Source organism: Phocoena phocoena, chromosome 1 (genome assembly GCF_963924675.1).
Source record: "Phocoena phocoena chromosome 1, mPhoPho1.1, whole genome shotgun sequence".
Lineage (NCBI taxonomy): Eukaryota > Metazoa > Chordata > Mammalia > Artiodactyla > Phocoenidae > Phocoena > Phocoena phocoena.
Window position 1 is genome coordinate 166,627,251 of NC_089219.1, and position 22,639 is coordinate 166,649,889.

General features: G+C 46.1%; 1 non-coding gene across 1 annotated transcript; it reads right to left on the minus strand.

Moving 5' to 3' along the window:
* Positions 1-4,967: 4,967 nt before the first annotated feature.
* On the minus strand, positions 4,968-5,040 carry TRNAT-UGU (transfer RNA threonine (anticodon UGU)). Its single transcript has one exon. It is a non-coding gene; the product is annotated as a tRNA-Thr (tRNA).
* Positions 5,041-22,639: the final 17,599 nt, after the last annotated feature.

A 22,639-nucleotide genomic window follows, 5' to 3' on the forward strand; every position in this document is an offset into this window, starting at 1 on the left:
ATGATTTTCTCAATAGGTACAGAAAAAGCATTTGATAAAATTCAGCATCCATTCATGATAACGACTCTCACCAAAGTGGGTAGAGGGAACATATCTCAACAAAAGCCATGTATGACAAACCCACAGCCAACATGATACTCAATGGCGAAAAGCTGAAAGCCTTCCTGCTAAATTCAGGAACGTGACAAGGATGCCCACTCTCACCACTTCTATTTAACATAGTATTGGAAGTTCTAGCCACAGCAATCAGACAAGAGAAACAAATAAAATGTATCCAAATTGGAAGGGAAGAGGTAAAATTGTCATTATTTGCAGATGACATGGTCCTCTATATAGAGAACCCTAAAGACTCCACGCAAAAACTATTAGAACTAATAAATGAATTCAGCAAGGTAGCAGGATACAAGATTAATTCACAGAAATCTGTTGTATTTAACACTAACAATGAAATATCAGAAAGAGAAAGTAAAAAAAAAACCAAACTGTTTAAAATTGTGTTAAAAACAAACAAACAAACCTAGGAATAAACTCAACCAAGGAGGTGAAAGACCTATATGTTGAAAACTTTAAAACATTGATAAAGAAAATTGAAGATGATTCAAGAAATGGAAAGATATCCCATGCTCTTGAATTGGAAGAATTAATATTGTTAAAATGGCCATACTACCCAAAGCAATTTACAGATTTAATGTGATCGCTATCGAAATAACCATGACGCTTTTCTCAGAACTAGAATAAATAATCCTAAAATTTATATGGAACCACAAAAGGCCCAGAATTACCAAACCAATCCTGAGGAAAAAGAACAAAGCTGGAGGTATAACCCTCCCAAACATCAGACAATACTACAAAGCTGCAGTAATCAAAACAGTGTGGTATTAGCACAAATCAGACATATAGATTGATGGAATGGAATAGAAAGCCCAGAAATAAATTTACTTACCTATGGTCAATTAAGCTATGACAAAGGAGGCAAGAATACACAATGGAGAAAAGACAGTCTCTTCAGCAAGTGTTGGGAAAACTGGACAGCTCTATGTAACTCAATGAAATTAGAACACACCCTCACATCATACACAAAAATAAACTTGAAATAGTTCAAAGACCTAAATATAAGACATGACATCATAAAACTGCAAGAAGAGAACATAGGCGAAACATTCTCTGACATAAGTCATGGCAATATTTTCTTAGCTCAGTTTCCCTAGGCAAAAGCATTAAAAGCAAAAATTAAAAAATGGGGCCTAATCTAACTTAAAAGCTTTTGCACAGCAAAGGAAACCATCAACAAAACTAAAAGACAACCTATGAAATGGGAGAAAATATTTGCAAATTATGTGATTGACAAGGGGTTAATATCCAGAATATACAAACAGTTCACACAACTCAATATCAAAAAAACAAACAATCCAATCAAAAAATGGGAAGAAGACCTAAACAGACATTTCTCCAAAGAAGACATACAGATGGCCAACAGGCATATGAAAAGATGCTCAACATCGTTAATTATTAGAGAACTGCAAATCAAAACTACAATGAGGTATCACCTCACACTGGTTATTAAAAAGTCTACAATAATAAATGCTGGAGAGGATGTGGAGAAAAGGGAACCTTCTTACACTGTTGGTGGGAATGTAAATTGGTGCAACCGCTATGGATAACAGTGTGGAGGTTTCTTAGAAAACTAAAAACAAAGTTACGATATGATCCAGCAATCCCATTCCTGAGCATATACCCAGAAAAGATGAAAACTCTAATTGGAAAGACACATGCACCCCAATATTCATAGCATCACTATTTACAACAACCAAGACATGGAAACAACCCAAGTGCCCATCAACAGACAATTGGTTTAAGGAGATGTGATATATATATATATATATATATATATATATATATATATATATATATATGAGTGTGTGTGTGTGTGTGTGTGTGTGTATGTATACACACACATACACACAATGGACTATTAGTCATAAAAAAGAATGAAATATTGCCATTTGCAGCAATGTGAATGGACCTTGAGAATATTATACTAAGTGAAGTTAGGCAGAGAAAGACAAATATTATATGATATCACTTATACATGGAATCTAAAAAAATAATACAAGTGAATCTATATATAAAACAGAAACAGATTGCAGACACAGAAAACAAACTTATGGTCACCAAAGGGAAAAGAAGGTGGGGAGGGATAAATTAGAGTATGGGATTAACAGATACAAATTGCTATACATAAAATAGATAAGCAACAAGGATTTATGTATAACACAGACGACTATATTCCATATCTTGTAATAACCTATAATGGAAAACAATCTGAAAAAAATGTATATATATAACTGAATCACTTTGCTGTACACCTGAAACTAACACAGTATTGTAAGTCAACTATACTTCAATTAAAAAAAAAAAGGCTCTGGCCTGGAAGTGGGTTTTTTTGGTCATGCTTTTATTTAATTTAATGAATTTATTTATTTGGCCATGCTGGGCAGCTTGTGGGATCTTAGTTCCCCAACAAGGGATTGAACCTGCACCCTCAGCAGTGAAAGAGCAGAGTCCTAAACATTGGAAAGTGTTTTGAGCCCTGAGAGAAAGGTGCTCAGAATTCATCTGTTAAAGTAGAGGACCACATCCATCAAATTCAAGGCTTTCTGAACACAGCTTTTCAACAGGAGGATAGCGGGTCTAGAGAAGGGCACTGAACAGGTACCCTGAAATGCTGGGAACCTGGGGGAGAGGCAGGGTATTCCTCTCCGGCAAAGTGGCTTTATTTTTTGGAAGGTGGCTGGCAATGCCCGTGAACTTTCATGAAGGGGTAGGACTGTGAGAAAACAACCACTAGGTCACAGCCAACATGTATTCAACTTCCTTAGAGCCTGAGGAGTTGAAAGGTTCAGAAAAATGCACGCATGCATGTGCTTGTTCTTTATAGAAACCGGCAGGAGGGGGTGAAGGGGATGAAACATGAGGGCTGGGAATGGCTGGAGGGAGATGGGACTGGATTGCATCTTTTTCTTACTAACTCTGTTACTTGATGACCACGTAAAGCCAGGGTAAGGAGTCTTGGTATTAAGGTATTTGAGGATCTGAAATGGCTTTGCAAAAAGGCATTCAGCGCCAGTGAAATGATGCCCCTTATGTGATAATTATGTATATTTTTCCTGCATAAATGGGGCCTATTTCCTGAAGGCACTCTGACCACTTGTCTCCCAGCACTCCTAGCAGCAGATATCCAGACCATAGAAGGGCAAAATAACCAACAAAAGCATGTGTGTTTTTCCAGAGCTAAAATCTTGCAAGCCAAGGTAGAAATTCTTACAGTTACATCATTCTCAAAACTAACGCACTTTAAGAAATACATTCTCTTAATGGACTTCAGGACACCATGGGGTAGGGGGAGGGTAAGCCAGGACGAAATGAGAGAGTGGCATGGACATATATACACTACCAAATGTAAAATAGACAGCTAGTGGGAAGCAGCCACATAGCACAGGGAGATCAGCTGGTGCTTTGTGACCATGTAGAGGGGTGGGATAGGGAGGGTGGGAGGGAGACGCAAGAGGGAAGAGATATGGGGATATATGTATATGTATAGCTGATTCACTTTGTTATAAAGCAGAAACTAACACACCATTGTAAAGCAATTATACTCCAATAAAGGTGTTAGAAAACAAAAACAAAAACATTCTCTTGTTCTTTGTGGAGTTTTAGATTACGTTGGGGAGATATGTGATTTCATTTCAACCAATGCCATGCTTACTGCTTGCCAGGCACAGTACTGGCTCTGGGAGACCCAGAGATGAAAGGTTTACCTGGTGTGAGCACGTGTTAAGAATTAACCTTGAACTCAAGGTCACAGGACCCTGGCTCCTTGAACCCACATCATCCAACAGAAATATGAGAGCTGCAAGTGGGAGCCACACATGTAATTAAAATTTTTCTAGTAGCCACATTAAAAAAATAGGTAAATTTAATGTATTTATTTAAATTAATCCAATATATTACAGTATAATCGTTTCAATATGTAATCAATTAAAAATTACTAATGGGACAGTTCACTTTTTTTTTGGTACTAAATTTTCTAAATCCAATGTGTGTGTATTTTATCCTTTCAGCACATCTCAATCCGGAATATCCACGTTTCAGGCACTCAGTGGCCACATGTGGCTAGTGGCTACTTTACAGACAATCCTTTATCAAGAAATCCTGGGTGGAGAGAATTCATTTATTCAGAAAAGGCTCTCGTGACCCTACTGTCACGCGACATTCTGGAATTCAGGGAAAAAACGGAGAAATGAAACCGGTTGCAAAACTTGGCTTCCCAAACCGCCCGAGACTATTTTTATGAATCGCTCCCCCTTCCTCTCGAAGGGGGCAGGACCTTGGAGCCAGGCTGGGCTCCGAAGCCAGGGCTGCCACGTGTCATCACAGCGCGGGCCTCAGTCCAGGCCACGCTGGCCATTCTCTGAGCCCCGGGAATAGTGTCGGAAGGTGCACTCGCCGGCCGGGAACAGGAGAGTGGGAGCCTGGCCACAGCGCCGCCCGCCGGCCTCGTGGCGTAACTGCAAGCGCCGCACCGCCTCCGCGCGCCCCGCGCGCCCCGCCGGAGGTCGAGTTCCCAGCGCCGGCCGCCCCTTTTCCTTTTGTAACTCAGTGCTGGGGGTCTGCAGGGCGTTGAAAACTAGCCGGTGGAGCCTCGCGCCTCCTTTTTGCCGGTTCTTGGGCCGCAGGTCCGGGTAGCGCTAGGTCGCAGAGGACCGCTTTTCTTTTCTTTTTCCTGCTCTTTGTTGCATTCCAGGATTTTCTCTTCCGGGTCACTTCTAAAGCACAGTAAGGATGCTCATGATTTGCATTTCAGGAGTAACTTTTAATCCTGCCAGAAGTAACGTTTTCAGAAATCACTTTGCATTTTGGTGGGTGTTTACACAGGACGATTTTAAAAAATAGCACGAACGAACACGAGGCCCCAGCGAGGATCGAACTCGCGACCCCTGGTTTACAAGACCAGTGCTCTAACCACTGAGCTATGGAGCCTGCCTTCTACCTGCACTTCTGTAGTTCAGGGACATTGGAAGCAGCATTGCTTTCTGGCAGTCTGAAACTGACCCTGTGCATCCTCTATCAGTGACAATTATAAAGACAGCATAATAAGTAGAAAAAAGCCCAGTCTCAAAATTTTATGATTACAAAATACTAAATCATACCTACGATAAGTTATGCATACAGATAAGTGCTGGAAGGGAAAATGCAAAAATGAAATAATGTTCCGACGACGTTATGAGTGGTACCTTTACGTCTTAAAAATTCTCCAATCTAGTGTTTATATGACAAATTGTATCAAGTTTTGCACTTATAAGGAAGTTATGGGGGGTGTCTTTGGTTCTTATAAATTAAATAAGTTATTGATTATCGATGAATTAATTGATTCAACACATTTATTAATTACATACTATTAGACATTAGAGTGAATAAGTAAAGCTCTGTCCCTGCTCTTTTTTTAATGATTGGGATCATGAAACGATGCCTTATTTCCTTTTGCTTAATTAACTCTTTACTGAGGGGATGAAATTATGCCCGCAGCATGACCCGTCACCGCGCGAAGGAGGATGGTGGTCGCCCGCTCGCAGTGGTCTGCAGGCTTCTCTCCCTCACCTTCTTCAGGTGTCTGCTCACATTCCGTTTCTCAACAAGACACCCACCCCCTGCCCCTTTAAAGCTGCACTGTCCTCCTTATCCTGCCCTTTTGCCCCATGCTACTTAGCTTTCTTTCCTTCTAGATAATGTGCTTATTATTATTATTATTTGCGGTACGCGGGCCTCTCACTGTTGTGGCCTCTCCCGTTGCGGAGCACAGGCTCCGGACGCGCAGGCTCAGCGGCCATGGCCCACGGGCCCAGCTGCTCCGCGGCATGTGGGATCCTCCCGGACCGGGGCACGAACCCTTGTCCCCTGCATCGGAAGGTGGACTCTCAACCACTGCGCCACCAGGGAAGCCCTGCGCTTAATATTATGTCTATTATTCTCTCCAGGTTAGGATGTTCCTTCTTCGAGGCCAAGGGTTTTTGTTTTATTCCCCGCTGTATTCCCAGCATCTAGAATAGTGTCTAGCATACAGTAGGTGCTCAATAAATGCTGAATGAATGACATCTACGATGATGTTCATTTTGTGAGCCAGGAGAAATCAGGGAGACGTTTTGGGAGGTGTCGTGTCATCATTTTCCTTTACTTCCACTTCCACAGCCTCTCCATACAAGTTGGAAATTTTAACACCCTTTAGTTTCCTCGGCCTATCGGATTTTCTTATTGTCCTGTTTCCCCGCCCTTTGCTCTGAGATTGATTGGCCTATTGCGAGGCTTTCCTCCTCCCTCTGCTCCAGGAGCCTCCAGGGGCTTCTCATTGTTCTAAGGATAAAGGGCAAACTCCTCGGGTAGTTTCATTGTTTGCATACAAACTTCTCCTCCCTCTCAAGCAAGCCTAGGAAACCCCTCCATTTCTCATTTTACGTCGTGGCTTCTTCTGCTTGTAACATCTTAGCCTGATTTTAATGTCTCACGTCATCTTGCCAAAAGCACCAAGAACTGGCTTATTTTCCATCTGAGGTGATTTTGAGGAGTGCATTTGTTTCTAGCCCTGGCAAAATATCAAACACGGTGGGGCTTAAACAATAGAAACGCATTGTCTTACAGTTCTGGAGGCCACAAGTCCAAATTCAAGGTGTTGGCAGGGTTGTTTCCTTCCGAGGGTTTTGAGGAAGGATCCCACCCAGGCCTCTCTCCTTGGCTTGTAGATGGCTGTCCTCTCCCAGTGTCTCTTTCCTCTATATGTGTCCATTTCTGTGTTCAAATTTCCCTTTTTATAAGGACACCAGTTATGTTGGATTAGGATCCACCCTAGTGATCTCACTTTAACTTGATTACCTCTGTAAAGACTCTGTCTCCAAACAGGCCACATTGTGAGGTACTGGGGGTTAAGACTGCCACATGAGAATTTTGAGGGGACACAAGTTAACCTGTAACAAGTAGATCAGGCATTGAATCAAGGCAGCAGCAAGGCATCCCTCCATTCTCTTGATCCCATGCTGCTTCTGGCCAGTGGGAGCTTCACTAGCGATTTTCACCTGCACCAGCCTTCCCCACAGCCCTGGTGAAGAGGATCTGCAGGCAGCCACGGGTGGGATGTGACGGAAAAATGGACCCTCTCCTCTCAACTCAAACTTCTGAACTGTAGGATGAAGGACAGGATGAAAGATCAGTAGGGTGGGCATCCTATAAAGACTGTAATTTGCTCATAAGTAACACGGCATTAGAGGACCATGTCTGGGAGGATTTTATATTTAATTTTATATCCCTTCCTCCTTCTCTCTTTTTTTTTTTTTTTTTAGTGGTACGCGAGCCTCTCACTGTTGTGGCCTCTCCCGTGGCGGAGCACAGGCTCCGGACGCGCAGGCTCAGCGGCCATGGCTCATGGACCCAGCCGCCCTGCGGCATGTGGGATCTTCCCGGACCGGGACACGAACCTGTGTCCCCTGCGTTGGCAGGCGGACTCTCAACCACTGCGCCACCAGGGAAGCCCCCTTCCTCCTTCTCTTGACCCCCTCCATCGAGCCCTAGCTCAAGCCCTTTCACCACCTGTAAAATGGAGGCCATCATTCTGGCTCTATCTCAGAGCACTTTGGGGGATTCAACACAGTTGTGAACTTGACAGTGGTCAGAGATTGTGAAGTGCCAGATACAAACCTGATAGGCGTTGTTCTTCATAGGCTGAACATCTCCCCCTAGTCTATGGTTGACCCAGGGCAGAACATCTCAGGGGGAGATTCCGGCTTGAGGCACTGGGAGCAGGGAAGGCCTCCAAGGTCCAATTTGGGTGAAGGGAGAGGAGGACATGGAAACAGAAGTCCCTCAACTATGCTGTGTTTGTTTTTTTTTTTTCTGTAAGACAGCAGTCTGCATGGCAGTTTGCTTTGCTTGCCGTCACCCACAAGCTCTCCTTTCTCTCCAGCTGTGCAGGGCTGAGTCACCTGCATCCGGGAGGTGGGGAAGTAGGACGGAGGTCAGCTCTCCACCCACCTGGGGCAGCGGCTCTGCTGTACTGTCCTTGGCATCACTGTTCCTGCATCCGCTGTCCTGGGAGCAGGCCTTATTCTATCCCATCCAAAATCAGGTGAGGATGTGAGGTGTAAGGGTCAGGGGGGACTTTCAAGTTTATGTAGCCTGCGCTTCATTTTGAAGATGAGGAAGTTTGGCCCCGGGAGGGGAAGGGGCTGACGTCCACGATGAAAGGTAGGCTCTTCAGTGGGGACCCGAGGGCCAGGATGTGAAGAGAGGGAGGAAATTGGAGGGTCCTCCCTGGGATCTGGTCCCTCTGTACACCCACCCACAAGTGATCTAGGGGTGTGGGGTGGGAATAGGACCCCTTAGCTGGGAGAACCCCAGAGTCTGGGCTTGGAGAGAGAGAGGAACAACACTAAAGAAGGGGAGGGGCAGGAAGCCGAGGACCCTATTGCTTTATAAACCCAACACAGATTCACAAGTGGAAGTGACAGCAGTTAGGGAGTGTGGCCCCATGTCTCAGGAAGCATAGAGCATACAGGGTTGTCTAGTTACAGGAGATTCAAAATGAGCAGAATAGGAATCCCTGCCATCCAGGTTTCCATTTAGTGCTAGAGAGGAGGGATAAATACCCGAGTGCATTGCAATGTTCTTGGTGTCCAGTGAAGCTGGCTGCCTGGCCCAGGTGTCTGAACTCTGACCCGCACCTCCCCCCCACCCCCAGGTTGATAGGAACTCAGGACACAGGAGGGGCTCAGGGGCTCAGAATCTGGGATGCTGGGGTCAGGGACTCTGAGTCCTAGATGACCCTCTCCTCTATTTGCCCAGACCCTTGGTGGGAGGGGCTGTAGCATCCTCTAGAATGACTCAGGGCACACAGCTCTTCTCAACAACCCGGACCCATACCGCTTCCAGCTGTCAAGAGTTCAGAAAAAAAAAACAGAAGTAAAACCAATGAATCACTGAAGCAGTAAATAGTAAGAGTATTGTTCACGCACCAAAAAGATGGTTTGCAAATGGGGAGCACTGAAACCGAACCATGTTATGAGGCTCCAAGGAATATTGCTATAGAGCAGCTTATATAGTGTGGAGTCCGTGACTGTTGATTCTTCACAGCGATTGGTTACAGTATTAGAATTGTTTACAATATTAGAATTTTCTGAAATGAAAAAGAATTGGTTTCTTGGTTACCTCGTATCAGTTTTGGGGAACAGTTTATGTTTTGCTTCTGATTTTCAGCAGCATAAGGAAGAAGTGATCTAGGTCAAGTTAACCTTTTGCTTGTTTTGCAAAAGAAGCTAAATTAAGCTTTGCTTGTATAACTAAACTGGTCTTGTCTGCTCAGGGACTTTGTGAGTCTGGTCTCTGTGTTTGAATTTTTATTTATTTATTTATTTTTTTGCGGTACGCGGGCCTCTGACTGCTGTGGCCTCTCCTGTTGCGGAGCACAGGCTCCGGACGCGCAGGCTCAGCGGCCATGGCTCACGGGCCCAGCCGCTCCGCGGCACGTGGGATCCTCCCGGACCGGGGCACTAACCCGTGTCCCCTGCACCGGCAGGCGGATTCTCAACCACTGCGCCACCAGGGAAGCCCTGTGTTTGATTTTAACAGGCCAGATGCGTCCCACACGTGGGTGGGCAGAGTCTGACCTTCCTGGGGGCAGTTCAAGAGCGAATGCCTCCCTGCCCTATGCCCGATGGAATGCACACGCTTATTAAAATCATTGTAACAAAATTCATCTCCTGGATGTTGGTCCCATCTCATGCAAAATAGACCTCTCTCAGACAGGATTTTAATCAGATTGCTGGCCTTTTGGATGGGATCAATGCACGCGCTTCAATTCTGAGTCTGGAGCTAGGTGTGCACCAGCCGCGCGGGGGTGTCATTGGGTCAGGGCGCACGGCCAGTTAGTGGTGGGACCGGGGTCGCTGGTGTTTAGGTTGTTCTGGGAGGGAGGACTCTGGAGGGGTGAAGACCAAAGAGGCTGGAGAAGATGCACCCCTAGCCCCACCACCTGCTGAGCTAGTTTACTAGCTCAGACACGGTCTCATTTGGTTGGTGCCGCTGGTCCTGGCATCTGTTCACGAGCTGCTGAGCCAACAAAGACTGGCTCACCCCGGGAGGGTGAAAGTTGGTCACTTGCAGATCAAAGTGCAGGGGGAGGGCAGGGCACTGGGAAGACCAGGGACTCTGGGGTCTGGTAACTGAGTTTGAATCTAGTGACACCTGGTCCTGGTCACCTTTTGCTGACTGCAGAGGGCTCCAGGCTGCACCATGGACCAGCTCAGTCTTCATTGTCAGAGGGGCCTGGTGCCCAGCCCAGCTCCGCCCTCTGCTGGCTGCACCGAAGTTACCTAACTTTTGAGGATCCGTTTTTTTCACTTGTGCAGAGGGGCTAAAGTGTCCATCCTTCTCAGGGTGGTCGTGAGGGTAGAACAAAATTCTGGTGTAAAGATGCCAGCCCAGGGCCAGACTCACTTCCCCTTCAGGTACCACCACCACGTGGACCTGCGAGGTCTGGTCGGCCCTCTGGCCTTCCCTCTGGCTGTGGCAGAGACAGCCGGGGACCTGCAATACCTACTCTGCCCTCTATTCCTCGAACATTCAGCCTCTCAGTCTCCACTGGCCACTTCCCATCAGCTTTTAACATGCTGGAGCCTCTCTCACAAAAAGCATAATAAAACAAGACAAAACAAACCAAAACAAACTCTCCCTCCACCCTAGGGAGTTGTCTTCACTTGTTCCATAATAAGGAAGACACTTTGTATTCTGTTACAAGTTAATCACTAAAGCTTAAATTATACATAATGGCCCCTCTCTGGGAACCCTGCCTCCAAGGTAATGAGCATTAAGCTAAAATACCTTTGTTTAGCTCACAGGACCAGGCCCTTGTGTGAATGGCTGCAGGGAGGAAGCAATTAACACATCTCCTCTGGAGTTTGGCTGCAACCAGGACTCTCCCCCCTCCTCTTTTAGTAGAAAAGAAGCCTGAATTCCAACTTGAGGAGGATGGTTCTTTGGGACACTAGTCCGCCATCTTCTTGGTCTGCTGGCTTTCCAAATAAAGTCCCTATTTCTTGCCCCAACAATTTGTCTCTTGATTTATTGGCCCGTCTTGCGGAGAGCAGTACAAACTTGGACTTGGTAACAGTTCTTTCCGTTCCTCACCTCCCACTCATTCAACTCTCCAGCTCCCTTCTACCCCAGAGCTCCCCTGAAATGACCCTCCCTGGCCTCGTCATGGATAAAACCTCGGTGTCTTGGCGGCACTTGACACCACCGGCCATTTATCCTCCTTCGATTCTCTCTTTCGTGTCCGTCATGGTCCACACTCCTGACAGGTGGCTCAGCTCCCAGGAAATGGTTTCTCAGCCTTCTTTACAGACTGTCCAGGCACGCAGGGCCCAGCCTACCTGAGCCTGAATTCTGGCTCTTTTCCTGCCAGTCTGGGGGTCAGTGGTGAACCAAACCGGATGTGGTCCCTGTCCCTGTAGATCTCATGGGCCGGTGGGAAACCGCCATCATTCAGATAGTTGGTGGCATCATGGGGACCAAGGCTGAGGAACAGGAAGAGTGAATGCAGACAACTCGCTTTCCTCATTTGTAAAATGGGGATAATGATGATGTTAATAACAATATGCCTTCTCATGCGGGTACTTGGGAAGAAGAAATGAAGCAGTGCGTGTAAATACTCTATCCGGAGCCTGGTGTCTGGGGAGCGCGTACTGATGTAAATTACTTTTATTACTCATTTGTACCTAGAAGTACTGAGTGAAGCCCTCCTATCGTCTGTGGGAAACGGAGGTGGCAGGAGGCAAAAGAGGGGATGCAGCCCCATTTCTGCATCCAGAGCTCCTCTCGGGGACCTGCTGAGTGAGATGTTATCACTCTTCTTTGAGCTGATATAGGAGGCAGTGAGTCATGTCCAGAAAGAGGAGATTCTCTCACCTCCCCAAAGACCACGGATTAGAATTAACCTTATTAAAGTCAGGCCGGGCAAGCGCTCAGTGAGGCCAGGCGGGGGATAGTCTTTCTTGGATGCAGCTGTCAGCTGTCTTCTTTCATGTTCCCTGCTCTTTGCAGCCTTTTGTAGAAGGAGTTTCCACCCACCACCTGCCATAGACAGTGGGGTGGGATTTCCAGACTTTGGGTTGGTAGGATGAGAGGCTGGAAATGTTGAGTTCAGGGACTGGAGGGCAGTTGAGACACTGAGGAGGTCCCAGGAAATTGTTCAAGGCTTTTGGGACAGTCTTAGGAGACAGAGAAGCTAGGCACCCCCGAAACAGCTTTGTGTGTTGTGGAAGGGGGAAAAGAGGACCTCCCGTCTAAGGGGAGTTGGGTCCTAAGGTAGAAACACAGAACTTGAGGGGCTTAGTCCCATGAGTCTCAGTTCTGGCCGCACCCTGAGTTACCTGGGGGCTTAGAAATGTTATTGCCCAGGCCCCAGAAATTCTGCTTTAATTGGTTTCGGGTGACTCCTAGGCATTCCTTTTAGTATGCTCCCTGATTTTAGTGTGCATCCAGGGTTGAAAACCTCATTTAACCCACCCTTTTTATCTTGTAGATGAATAAACAGAGACTTTGAGAGCTTAAATAATTCACCCCAAATAAAGGCCATATAGTCAATTATTGGCCACAGGGTCTGAACCCAGACCCAGGGCTTTCCCCTGGAGCAAAATCTCTTCTGCCATAACACTTTGGATTGATTTTCTTACAGAGAAGAGCTACAGTTTTTATGTCTTTAAACCTAAATCTGGATATATTATTTTAATGGTGCTGGCACACTCTAGAAGGACTGTGGACAATCAAGACTGTTCCAGAGACACTCGTGATCTGTGGTCCCAGGATCTGGAAGTGGTGATGAGCTCAGGGTTTGGAGTCACAAAAGCCTGGTTTTAAATGGTAACTCTGCCACTGCCGGCTGTGTGACCTTGGCCACATTACCTGACATCTCTGAGCTCCAGTCTCTTTATCTGTAATGTATTTCCTCAGAGAGTCAACACAAACTGGTTTCTTGGTTGTGAAGATTAAATAAGATAATGTCATAAACCCCTTAGCACGCAATTTGTGCCTTTTAAATGGTAGCAGTGGCAGTAGTAGTAGTTGTTGTTAGTATTACTGTTTTATATTTCTATGTACTTGCCTTCTAGAAGAGTGGTTCTTAACTAAGGGTGATTTTTCATGCCCAGGGAACACTTGGCATTGTCTAGAGATATTTTGATTATCATAATGGGGGAGAGGGATGCTACTGGCATCTAGTGGGTAGAGACTAGGGATGCTGCTAAACATTCATGGTGCACAGGACAGGCCACCCCCCCGCCAAACAAAGTCATCCAACTCAATGGTGCCAAACTCTGGTTTGATGGTCGAGAAACTCTGCTCTAGATATCTGAAAAGAATGGGGAGCTTGAAGGCCAGAACCATTGAGTGATAACGGGATGATAGATTTTGGTTCTTGCACTGGCAGGGGAGCAAAGGGGCGCTGAGTTTACAGGGGCTGTAAACAGCCCCATCTCTGGGTAGCTGCCACAGAGGAAAGACTTAACACCTCTTACATATGAGTTCCTGCAGGTAATAATAACACGGAGATTTATACTCCTTAGGGGTGCTGTGAGGATAATACTGCATCCAGAGCTTAGAGTCGCTGGTATGAAAGGCTAAGTGAAGCCAAGACGATTGCATCAGGTCCCGCGGGAGGGCTGCCTTTCTCCACGGTTGTGCTTTGGGCACCTGGGGGTTGCATTAGTCCTCGTCTCTCATGAGCTCATCGTTTATAAATGACAGCCACCCAAGTTGGAAAGTATGACCCGGAGCTGGCAAGTAGAAAACTTACTCAGCTTTCTTGTTGGAGCCTTGTGTCTTAACTTATTTATATTAAAAATAACACAAATATAATACTGCTAGGCAAGCTCTATTATGCGAGAAGAGAAGAATGCGCGTAGAGATTCTCCTTGAGAGCACAAAACTTTTGTCAAGGTTAACCACCGTTACTTATCTTGGCTGCGGTTGAAAGAATGGACACTAGGTGGCGCTACGTTCTCACGCGAGAGGACGGTGCCTTCCGTGTTAAGTTATTAATGTCAGTCTTGGAGTACATGCACCCCAGAGTGAAAAATATAGTAACAGGAAAGATTTAGTTCTTAAAATAAGTCAGCAGCCCAATGAAGCAAATACTACCGTGGCAGGTACATTTTCTTGCTGGAACTGATGGAAAAGGGCATTTATTGCTTACAGGCATCTGGCTACATATATCAAATGATAAAAATACACAATTAAATGAAACCTCCCAGCAGGCCTGGCCTCAGAAGAGAATGAGAAGCAGCTGAGCTCAGCCATAGGCCTGGGATCTGGCACTGATGTGCCTCTGTCACGACTGTTGCATAAAAGTGTAGTCGTCATGCGAAGACCCTTCTAATTGTCTGGTTGGCTCTTCCTGAATTACGAGCGGCCTGGCCCTGCACTTAGGCAGCCATGCCACTTTTTTTGACCCTCAGGTTTTTTACCAGTTAGAATAGGGATCACTTTTCTGGCCCACGTTAGAAGGTAAGCAGAGTGAAGATCCCAGGTGGCCATGGATGGGACTGGAGAGGAGGAAGTGCTGTTTGCATGTTGTCATGGTGATGGGGCCAAACTTCTCATTGGTCCCTCTGCCCAGCAGTTACCATGCGGTCTCTCCAACCCAATTGTAAATGGATTTGGACTCACTGGCTCTGATGCAGATTCACAATCATCTTGCCACTGGTCTCCACAATCTGTAGCCGCTACTGTGAAGTCCCACGTGGGTCAGGGCTTTAGAAAGGGAGGTACAGGATTGAGAGGGTAGCTGCAGACCCACCAGTCCTGCATTCTAGCTCTGCCACCAACTAGCCCTTTGACCTTGGAAATGTCATTTCACTGATGCCTTCATGTTCTGCTCTCATCTGTAAAATGTAGATTAAATGGGCAGGATGGTTGCGAGAGGGCCTGAACTTCTCCAAAGGCATGCACATCGATCAGAACCTAGAAGGTTTGCAAATCAGGTGGCCAGACAGCCACACGTGATGTCAGAAGAAGTGTTCAAGCTAGTAGAGGGGCCTCGAATTGAGATGGGCTGATGCCATTCCCACCAATTCAGTCCCTTTTCATTTTTGCTTGTGTCTGCCCAGACTCGGTCCCTACATATGCTTAATAAACTGTTACAATTTAGTCTCTGCTCTTCAGTTTCCTGACGTGTAATAATGTACTGAGAGCTCTCATGGATGGCGCAGTCGGGGCACTGCTAGCACTTTAGGGACATCAGCTTTCTCAGTTAATGCTCACGGCACGTGCAAGGTCAGTACATCTGAGGAAATGAAGGTGAATCACTTCGGAAAGTCCTGGGGCAGGTGGGTGGTAGAGCTGGGAGGCTAACTCAGGTCTCTGAGAAAGCAGGTAGGCAGGAGACTCAACTGCCCCATATGAGAAGCAGACTCTGCCTTTTCCCTCGGATTAGAAAGTGCCTAGAGGCTGCTCTGGAAAGAATATGCAATGAGTTCTCGTTCAATCACTGATGATAATTCAAAGGACATACAGATATACATCTACTCCTCCACGTAGGTGCAGGGCTTTATTTTTATCCCGAGTTGCACACATTCATCGTGTTATAAAGAGCCATGGACTCAACTGGGTGTCCCACAGGGTGGCTCTCCTAAGGGCCATTTTAAGACATCTGTCAGCATGGAAGCGGGACATGAGCTTGCTGGTCCAGGCCTGAGCGAGTGAGCCCCCATGCTCCCCCATTTGGTTTAGGACAGGCCAGTCCCCTTACTGCTGGGCTATTAAACCAGGGCTGTCTGGGCCAATGATTCTTCGGGGCTGAACATTCACCTTCCTGCCAAAGTGACAGAGTGGTGGACAGTCTCCAGCTCCCTGCTGAAATCAAACCTTTGAGATGCAAATGATTCTTGAAATAACTCTGATTTTGAACTTGCTAGCATCTCGCCATCTCCCAAACCTCGTTTCAGGCCTCCCAAGAGTCAAAGGGCAACTTGTCTTCCACATATTGTCAAAAGAGCTGAGCCCCACCCCCCTCCCTGGGGCCAGGATCTTTGAGCTGTGGAATGTAAAGTACATTTGTCAGCTTTGCCAGGTCATTCTGTGTCGTCAGTTTCAGGTAGGGTGGCTGGGCAAGGGAACTAACAGTTGTTGAGGGCACACTGTGTTTTAGGGACCCACGAGGTGCGTTACCTACGTTTATCTCACTTACTACTCACAACCGCCCTGTCTGGTAGCACTAATTAGCCTCGATGTAGAGATGTCTTCAAGGATGACCTTGTCTCTGATTATGCAGCTTGAAAATGTTGTAATTGGATTTTAGGCTCAGATCTGAACTCTTCCTAGTACATTGTACTATTGAAGTTCATGCCTCAATCAACATGTACTTATTTAGGTCTCTTTTCTGCAAAAAAGTGCTGCCCTAGGTAACCTAGAGAGATGCAAGGAGTACAGGACACGGTTCTTGCCCTTAGGGAATTAGAATAGAGTTGCGGTAAGAAGACTTACACAGATGGAAGTTAATGAATAATATGAAGAAGTATCACAAATGCCCAGTAGGAAGAGATGACATATTCAGTCTGAGGGATTGACACCTGGGTGGACAGGAGAGGTTCACGGAGAAACTGGGAAATGAGTTAGGTCTTGAAATATGTATATGATTTGGGCGGGGCCAGAGATCAGATAGAATCTAATTGAAGCAGACCTGCATGATATGTTCTGAGAGCAGGAGTTGTTTCATGATGGGGGGTTACTGGTGGGGGAGTAGGAAATTTGGGGTGGGAGCCTTAATGCCAGATTCTGGAGTTTGGACTTTGCCCTGAAGGCAACGGGGGAACTGTCAAAGTTCTCCAGATGGGGTGGGGAGTAGGGAAAGATTTGAGAAAAGTAGAACTTTCAGAAATATTAAAGAGGAAACAAAGGGTAGAAAAGAATAGTGAGAAGGCAGATCAGGGAGAAAGGAAGAAGGGAGAATAGTTAGGAGGCTAGTCATTTGCCCATCATGTACCAAGTAATATGCTAAGAAACTTTATAATCTCTTATCCTCAGCCTGTCCCTCTAAGGCAAATATTATTATCCCAGGTTAATAAGGTATCCTTGTGGCATTACTGTTCAACAAATCTGTTTTCTCTTCTTCCTGGGAATACAGTTAGACCAAAATTTCCAGATCCTCTTGCAATTAGGTGTGGCCACGTACATCACCTCCAGGCCTGGCTCATACCTACTTCTTGGGAAATTGTCTACTTTCTCTCTTCTGTTATCAGCCAGGTGGGTGTTGAGGACCAAGGTGACGGAGCTTTTGTCTTTGTTATTCATGATGGGCCCTGGGACCACAGCTGGGTTTGTGCTAATGAGGTGACCCATTATGGGCACGCTGATAGTTTCAGTTGGCCGCTGGCCATGGGAAAGAACAACCATGGGGTCAGAAGATGGAAGTTTTGAGTCATGTGATATCAGCCTGATCTCCTGACTTCTGGGAAAGGGATGGGGGTGGTGGTGCTGGAGCTTGAGTTCCATCATGTGACCAATGATTCAATCAATCGTGCCTATGTAATGAAACCCCCATGGAAACCCTGGATGCTGAGATTGGGTGAGCTTCCTGGTTGGTGTGATGTGGCAGAAGGGTGATTCCCTGGGGAGAAGACATGGAAGCTCCACATTTGAGACCCTCCCAGACCTTGCCTTCATTTGGCTGGTCTTGATTTGTATCCTTTATAATAAAACTGTAATTGCAAATACAGTAATTTTCTAAGTGTTCAAGTCATTCTAGTGAATTATCAAGCCTGAGGGGGTTGTGAAGACCTCTGAATTTGTAGCTAGTTGGGCAGAAGTGTGGGTGGCCTGAGCTGGCAGCGGGTGTCTTAAGTGGGGGCCATGCCCTAAGCTTGTGGGGTCTTTGCTGAGTCTAGATAGTTGGTGTCAGAATTGCACTGCAGTGACCTTGGAAGCCGGGTATTGAAGATGCCTGACGCTCGCTTAGCCTGGATCCTGAATGACTATATGGACCAGCCCTCCATCCACCTCTCCAGTACCCAGTGGATTTTATGAGAGCAATAATTAACTTCTTTTGGATTAACTCTTAATATTTGGGGGTTTATCTGTATAAAATTTAGCATTACCTTCATTGACAAGCCATTGAGAGGCCTGAATAGCTTAGACTTTGGAAAATATACCCATGTTGGATTATTTTATCGTTGAGCTCCTAGAAAATGGCCAGGTCCTTACAGGTAGGGATGGGATTTTACTGTTCAAGAAATTGATGTTTCAGCGGTCAATCATCCTGGGCAAGAGTAAGACAGTCCTTGGGCTGGGAGAAAGAGCATCTTCCTCCTTTCTCAGTCCCAGACTTATTGTGTGAAGGCCTGGGGCACCTCCAACGCTGGGGATGAGCTACCCTTGACCCTGCAGGGTGACTCCCAGCTGTGGCAGTGGGGGAGCAGCTTCAGCAGTGTTTGGCTTGTGCCTGCCAGGTACACACCTTCATGCAAAGCCACGGGAGAAGTCAGGACTGATTTTAGGCATCCACAGAGCTGTACTTGTTCCCTAAAGAATTTGTGGCTGGAAAGAGGTCATTGCTAAGAGCCATTGCACCTGGTCTAGGCTGTTTCTGCTGAATGAACAGGTCAGAAGACGAGAGGTCTGGTGGTCTTGGGATCCGTGGGTGAGTGTGGAGAGCACCTGTCACAGCAGCTGTGGCTCCTGGGGGCCTTCTCTTTGCCCTGCTTTCATTCTCTGGGCTCCATCAGGGAGCCCAGATGGGCAGGAGGCAGCGGAGACCAGCATCTGGAGGGCCATGATTGCGGGAACAGGCCTCAAGGAGCGCCCCTTCTCCACAGACCATGTCCAGCGATGGGGAGAAACTTCTTGGCCTGCCCATCTGGGCAGGCGAGGGCTCCCTGTGATTGTGCTTTGAACGCTGAAGCAAACATATTTTATAGAGAAGAAGACTTGTAATAATAGAGCTGTGAGTGAGAGCAGTGAGAGCAAAAACCAAGCGGTGAAAGTGATCGACAGTACGGGGTGAATAAAAGACCATGTTTGGCCATTGATTCAAGACTGAAGAATCTGGAGTGTAGATTAGAGGCGAGATTAGGGCTTCAGGGAGATGTCAACGAGACCCTTTCCTGCTCCTCTTGAAAGCACGCTGTCCACAGGCACGCCGGGTCCTAAACCTTCTCTTCCATCAAGTGCTTTGTTTCTGCAACGACCTCTTCTCTTTGCTCCACACATTTTCCTCCTCCACTGGATTACACCAGCATACAAATAATATGCGGTAACCTCCCAAAGTAACAAACCCCACCCTAGATTTTGTTTTCTTTTAGCTGCTGCTCCAGTTCTTTGCAAAGCTCCGCGGAAGACTTGCTGTTTCTAGCTCGTCCCTCACCTCTCGTTCTCTCACCCATCTCCTCCACACGCCACTGAATCTACCCCTGTCTCGTCTCTGTGACCTCCATGTTGCCGGATCCAAGGGTCTATTCTCAGTCTTCACCCCACTGGGGCACTGGCCTCGGTTGACCTTCCTGAAACATTTTTCCTGCCTTTGCCTCGAGGCCCTCATTCCTCGTTGTCCTCTTACTACCCTAGCAGCTCCTTCTTGGTCTCCCAGGCTGCCTCCCCTCCTCTCTAGACATCAATGCGTCCCGCGGTGAGATCTTCTCTTCTCTCTCCAGACTCACTTATTGGAGGAGCGCATCTTGACCGAGCGCGATGAACATCCGTGTAAAATAGAGCCTCTCGCTGCAGCTGTCTCTGAAGCCTGCTGTATTTTCTTTCATCACCATCTGCGTTGTAGTTTATATCTATTTCTTTGATTACTGTCTGAGTTCTCTCATCCCTGAGGGCGAGGGCCGGATATACTGCCCGCTGCTGCATGACCTGCCCTGTGCTTGCGGAACAAGTGGATGGACAGAGACGTGGCATCTCTGACTGGGAATGTGCTTTGGGGAAGATGATGAGGAATCCAGTGTTAGAAACATGGAGCTGGCAGGACGCCCAGGTGCAGGTGTCCAGGGCGCTGCTGGAAATTCCAGCCTGGAGCCTAGAGGGGCCCGAGTTGGAGGTTGTGTCCTCATGAAGGGGAGGTGGGAGCCAAAGCATAAGTGAGCTCTTCAGGAATGAGGGGTCAGAGGTCTGAGGCTGGAACTTGGGGAACAAGGGTGGGTTAGGGATGAGGGAGAAAGGGTGCCAGGAGGTGCTGTCGTGTCCCGGCAACCGAGGCAAGAGAATGAGGAAAGAGGGGCTGCTTAGTGGGTTGAAATCTTGCGGAAAAGTCCAAGAAAATGCTAACCAATCTGGCAGTGGGATTGGAGGATGCAGCTGAATGGGAGAGGGTGACCCCCATTTCAGGAGCTTCAGGTATGGGAGGGCATGACTCAAGTTACTGTGACCAGGGTTTGATAAGGAAAGGGAGGTGAGAGCCAGGATGGCAGTTTAAGAGGGCAGCATGTGTGACAGGAAAGGCTTCTTTCTGTCCCTTAGGATAGAGGAGGCATGGGTACATGAATCACACATCAGGGTTTTTAGAGACTCAGGATTTACAGATGAGTAAAACCAGCAAGTTGATATAACAAATTATTTATACTGACAAATAATATTTATATACCAGCCCAAAGAAATCAGATTAATACAATGCAACAGCATAAAGATTCTGTTCCCATAAATGACTGAAGTCTTATAATTGATCAAGATCTATTACACTTTGATGAGAGCCGTGAACTTGCCCAGCAGCTCAGCTCTGCCTAGAGATGTGAGAGGCTTAGGGATGGCATTGCTATCTGGATGATAGCATCACATTTTGATCTGAATCTAAAAGACTCTTCCATGACTTGGCTATTATAAATAGTGCTGCAATGAACATCGGGGTGCATGTAGCTTTTTGAATTATTGTTTACTCCGGATATATGCCCAGTAGTGGAATTGCTGGGTCATATGGTAGCTCTATTTTTAGATTTTAAGGAACCTCCATACTGTTCTCCATAGTGCCTGTACCAATTTACATTCCCACCAACAGTGTAGGAGGTTTCCCTTTTCTCTACACCCTCTCCAGCATTTATTGTTTGTAGATTTTTTGATGATGGCCATGCTGACCGGTGTGAGGTGATACCTCATTGTAGTTTTGATTTGCATTTCTCTCATAATTAGTGATGTTCAGCATCTTTTCATGTGCTTTTTGGCCATCTGTATGTCTTTTTTGGAGAAATGTCTATTTAGATCTTCCACCCGTTTGTTGATTGCATTGTTGTTGTTTTTTTTTTTTGATATTGAGTTGCATGAACTGTTTGTATATTTTGGAGATTAATCCCTTGTCAGTCGCTTTGTTTGCAAATATTTTCTCCCATTCTGAGGGTTGTCTTTTCATTTTGTTTATGGTTTCCTTAAGCAACCTAAATGTCCATCGACAGAGGAATGGGGAGAGATGTGGTACATATATTCACTGGAATATTACTCAGCCATAAAGAAGAATGAAATAATGCCATTTGCAGTAACATGAAGGGACCTAGAGATTACCATACTGAGTGAAGTAAGTCAGACTGAGAAAAACAAGTATCGTATGATATTATTTATATGTGGAATCTAAAAAAATGGTACAAATGAACTTATTTACAAAACAGAAATAGAGTCACAGATTTAGAAAACAAACTTATGGTTACTGGGGGGAAAGGGGCTGTGAGGGATAAGTTGGGAGATAGGGATTGACATTACACACTACTATATATAAAATAGAAAACTAATAAGGACCTACTATATAGCACATGGAACTCAATACTCTGTAATGAGCTATATGGGAAAAGAATGTACAAAAGAGTGGATATACATATACATATAACTGAATCACTCTGCTGTACACCTGAAACTAACACAACACCGTAAATCAGCTATAGTCCAATAAAAATTTTTAAAAAAAGACTCCTTCTGAGATAAGGGGCCCAGCCGGGATTTTCTCACTTGATTGGGAGTGAGGTGTTAACGTCAAATGCTCTTCCTCAGAGAAAAACTGATTCAATTAATATGGGAGGTTTGATTAACTCATACTGGGACTTACTCATTAATCTTATGTTTGTCTCATCTATTGAATACCTAGTATATGCCAGACCCATTGCAAGATATTGAGGAATGCCCAAATAAGAGTAAAAATAAGTGATCTCTGTTCTCAAGGAGACCTAATGTTATCTGAGAGATGGGTTTTATCATCTTAATGTTTATAGCTGAGGTTAAGTGAATTGCCCAAGGTTGCCCTGGGCAGAGCTGATCCTGGTAAGCAAAGGAGAAATAATTTATGGAAATTTAGAGGGAAGATGCTGGAGGGAGAGGGCAAGATTGGGAGAAATCAAAATAAGGAACAGGGTCCTGAGCCCAGGAAAGGACAGCCTTTGGAAGGAAGAAGGCTGGGTCTCCTAGCAATGTGGGGAAGGGGGGAGGATGGGCGTAAGTGGGGAAAACAGAGGCATTCACTCTGGTGGCCCCAGGATAATGGTAAAGTGTGCCATGAGGTGGTAGGCCTTGAGAGACTGTGCAGTTTTTAGGGAGGGCAAAGAAGGTTTGAACTATGTGCTATGGGCATATGGGAAGG